The sequence below is a fragment of the Neovison vison genome, chromosome 8 (assembly GCF_020171115.1).
Source record: "Neovison vison isolate M4711 chromosome 8, ASM_NN_V1, whole genome shotgun sequence".
In the NCBI taxonomy this organism is placed as follows: Eukaryota; Metazoa; Chordata; class Mammalia; order Carnivora; family Mustelidae; genus Neogale; species Neogale vison.
In genome coordinates, this window is record NC_058098.1 from 109,036,502 (window position 1) to 109,040,957 (window position 4,456).

The window sequence follows — 4,456 nt, forward strand, 5'->3', positions numbered from 1 at the left end:
TTCTTGGGTCCTAGACCATCTTCCTACTTACTCTCTGCTGTTTAAACTCAGGGATGTGTAGTAAACTGAGCAGTCATTTCCATGCTTTTTCCCTGCTTTTCTGTATGTTCCTCTCCCTGAAATGTTCTTCTTTTGGTTGCATGGCTCACATATCTTCCAGAGCTCTACTTAAATGTTACTTCCAGATGACCATTCTTAAGTTTTCCCTCTAAAGAAGATCCCATGCCAACTCCATTCATTTATTTCCTTCACTGGACTTACCAGATGTGTTCCATTTTATTTGTTTACTCTCTGTCTTCTGTCGTGTAGGATATAAGCATCGTGAGGGCTGGGCCATATTTCTCTTGTTCAGTAGAGTCCAGTGACTTCTTAGAGCACTTTGTAGGCACCTAGTAAGTATCTAATGAAAGAACAACAGAAACATGGGTGGTGGGCTAATGCACACCTTCTACTTCTCTGTTCTAACTCTGCCATTTTTTAGCCTCTCTGTGATGTTTTTCTTTTGAGGAGTTACCAATAAACCAGACGGTATTTTGTATTCATTCTTTTCTTTTCCTTTTTTTTTTTTAAGATTTTATTTATTTGAGAGCATTGGAGAGAGAGAGAGCACAAGCGAGGGGGAGAGGCAGAGGGAGCAGGGAGCAGGGCTGAGCAGGGAGCCTGATGTCCCACATCAGGGACTCGATCCCAGGACCCCAGGACCATGACCTGAGCCAAAGGCAGACACTTAACCAACTGAGCCACCCAGAATGAACTCCTGTTCATTCTTTTCGCAACATGGATAATGTTCTCTTTTTTACTAGCATCAAGACCCAGTTATATCTGTAATTTCTATTTGTTTTAGACCAGAATGCTAGACTTGAGAGCCAGGACCCAACTCAAAGGCAGGATGTTTCTAAAAAAGTGAAGTCACAAAAGACATTAATGGAAACACTGAGAAAAGATGGTCCTCTGGGTCTTGTACTTGGCCCAGAAAACCTTGAGGGCACCAAGAAAGAACATCTTTCATGGAAAACGTTGAAGAAATCCTCCTCCAAGGAGGACTCGCAAAGATCCACTCCTGCCAAGAAAACCAACAGTAAGGGGAGAAACCGTGAATGCAGCGTATGTGGGAAGACCTTATAGAACCACTTACCCCTCACTTGTCACCAAAGGACCCACATGGGAGAGAAGCCCTATAACTGTCAAGGGTGCAGGAAAGCCTTCAGCTATAGAAGTAGTCTTAAGAAACACCTGATGTCTCATAGTGGGAAGAGCCCCTTTAAATGCAGGGAATGTGGGAAAACATTCTATGACCGATTCACCCTTACTGAACATCAGCAAACTCATACGGGAGAGAAGCCCTTTAAAAGTCATGCATGTGGCAAGGCTTTCTTTGTCCGCTCGTCTTTTACTCGGCATTGGAGAATTCACACTGGAGAAAGTCCTTACGGGTGTGGGAAATCCTTTAGCCAGAAAAGCATCCTTGTGCGCCACCGGCTCACTCACACTGGAGAGCGGCCTTACGAATGCCAGGGGTGTGGCAAAGCCCTGGTTGACCTCGCCTCCCACATTCACCACCGCAGAGCACACACGGGAGGTGCGCTTTCGAATGTCATGAGTGCGCGAAAGTTTTCTTTGACAGCTCATCCCTTAAACAGCATGAGAAAATTCATAGCGGAGACAAGCCCTATAAATGCACCAACTGTGGGAAAGCCTTCCTCCAGAAGAGACCCCTTACTCAGCATCAGAGTGCACACCGGGGAGAAGCCCTACAAGTGCAGCGCGTGTGGGAAGGTGTTCCGATGCAAGTCCTCCATCAACCAGCACCAGCGACCTTAGGCCAGCCGGGCTTCAGAGTATCACAGACATGCTTCCGTCCTGCAAAGGCCACCCGCAGAGACTTAAGACGCCTTTGTGCAAGAAAAGGAAGCTTTTCTGTTTGAGCTCAGTCTAACTTATGCTTATTCTCATGCCTCCGTTTGGTCTAGAGTCTCAATAAATAGTCCCAGTGGACCATGCCACAGACTTCCTCTGGGATGCCTCATACTTTATATAATACTATCATGATCCCCAGAGGAGTCAGAAGCTCTCCAATCAATATGTTTTGTAAGTGTTTGAATGGGACGCTAAGATAAGCCTTGTTTATTTACCTATTTATTGAATGGGAACTATCTCATATCTGTGCACTGCCCTGTCCCCATTGTGGTGCCTGCCACTTACGACATATTTTCTCCATATGTGAAAATCTGTCTAATCATGAGAACTTGAGTCCCCAGTCAAAAGTACTTTCTAGAACTAGACACTTTAGTAAGAAAATCAACATGAAGCTAGGAAGTATGCAGGACTGTAAATACCTTCACTGTTATGGTGCTGTTAGCTCCTAATCCACTCTTCTTGGAGGTTCCTGGAGCCCTGGTTCGGGTATGCACGTGATCTTGGCTCCGGATCCTTAATTTCCCTGACCTTGGACTCTTCTGCCCTCTAACCTGACCGTTGCGCTCTAGTAGACTAGCCCATCGCCCTTGTTTTTAGGTTAGTGGTTGTGTTTTTGTTTTATATTTGTTTAATCTCATTGATAACTAAAATCCCTTAGCCTGGTTCTGCCGTTCCATCCATACCCTGGACACATCACCTTCCCTTTCTCGTAATGTATTTGTGTATAAGGGAAAAATAATACACACCAAAGGTTCAAAGTCCAGTTGCAAGCCAGCTGTAGCCATGGCAGCTGGGTGGGGTTCCAGGCTGAAGAAGTCAGCCACAGTGAATCAGGAGATGGGGCTATGTCTAGTCTCAAAGAATAGCACAAAGCCAAAGTTAACTCCACGCATAGCTCATCCGTGAGTTCTCATCCTTCAGTACTAAGGCAGCGGACATGAGGATGTAACTGAGAGCCAGGCCATCACATCCTATTAGACCTTCTTGCCAGAACATCAGTATGTGTGAAACCAAAATCCACACTGTCCTATCCACACCTTCACAGTGGCAACATAGATTGACTTCTTCACACCTACCTCTTGGGAATTCCTCAGTAATAAAGCAATAACTCCAGAGAGCAGCTGAGAGAACATGAGCACTTAGATGAGGAGGAAGACAGATTCCTCACATCTAGGTGGGCTTTTTTGAAAAGCACAGTTGTTTTAATTTCTTATACCATATTGGTATTACAATGGATGAAGGATAGAGAAGTAGCATGGCACTCTCTTCTTTAGTCTTGTTAATGGACAGCAGTCAGCAGCCATCTTGTGACTCTGAGGATCTAAACCATGCCTAAAGGATGGGAAAGGAGAAAAAACAGAAGACATCTGATTGCTGGATGATCTTATGGAGATACCATGTCAGCTCTAGACTGCCTACTTCTGATCTTGCAAGAGAGAGAATAAACCCTTATGTATTTAAACCGCTATATTCACAGCCAAAGGAAATTCCTGTTAAAGTTGAAGGGCAAAGAGAAGCAGAAGCAGTGTATCTGATCCGATTCCTCTTGTTTCCTTCATACATTCAGGTTGCTTCGTCCAGCCACCCCTAGGGAGGCCAGATCCCACAGCCCACTGTGTGGCAAGCCTGGAAGTGGTACAAGGAACGAGAAACTTGAGCTATGCGGTTGTTTGGCCTGTGGCAGGTGATGGGGAAAGACTGACACCCCCAAAGAGATAACTGTCCAGCTGAAGCTGGTGCAGTCAGATGTGCAGTGGGTTCATAGGCTCAGGCAGCTGAGGTGGAGCAAAGTGCCGAGGGTATGTGCAAAGTCCCAAAGGTAACATGTAACTAGACTAGGCACATACTCATGCCTGATTTATTGCCTTTGCTTTTTATTTCACTCCAAGTTTGATTGCCTGTCTCCAATCTGCCTTCTTCTCTCCCTACCCCAGACCTGTAACTCCTCTCTCTTCTGTTGAATCTCATGTCCCTGGGACTTCCACCTATTTGCCACTCAAATCCCACCTTTCCATTTTCAGTTTGGCCCTCTCCCATGGAGACTAAAGGTTTCCTTGTTATGATCTCTCTGCGTATCAATTTTCACCTCAAAGTAAATGGCCTGTCAAGGTAATGTAGCCTCTAAGGAATGCAGAGATGCTTTCCTGGTGGGATGTTGTGGCAAACACAGAGACAGACTAGAAGGAAACAGAAGCCCTCACTAAATTTAGGAAAACCCTTAAGAGACTATGGGGACTCACTGGGGACCAATGGATTTTTATCTTAAAGTGTTTCAACTCCACTCTACTATGGAACACTAATTTATGTGCTTGGGCCAGCTGGTATTGTCCAGGACTATGAGATATGTAAAGTAAGGCCTTTGTAAATAAAAGTAGGGTTATGAAGGAAGTCCAAGTTTTCCAAAAGCACACAAATGTGAAAGCCAAGACAAGCAATGAAGGCAATATTAGTTTCAGGCATTTACACCTTCTCTACAAGCACAGAGAAGAGTGTACTTGGTTATTGATCATCTAAGGAGCAGTAAATACTCTGGGATACT

General features: G+C 44.9%; 1 pseudogene; it reads left to right on the top strand.

Moving 5' to 3' along the window:
- Window positions 1-924: 924 nt before the first annotated feature.
- On the top strand, window positions 925-1,821 carry LOC122915467 (annotated as a pseudogene).
- The last annotated feature ends 2,635 nt before the right edge of the window (window positions 1,822-4,456 follow it).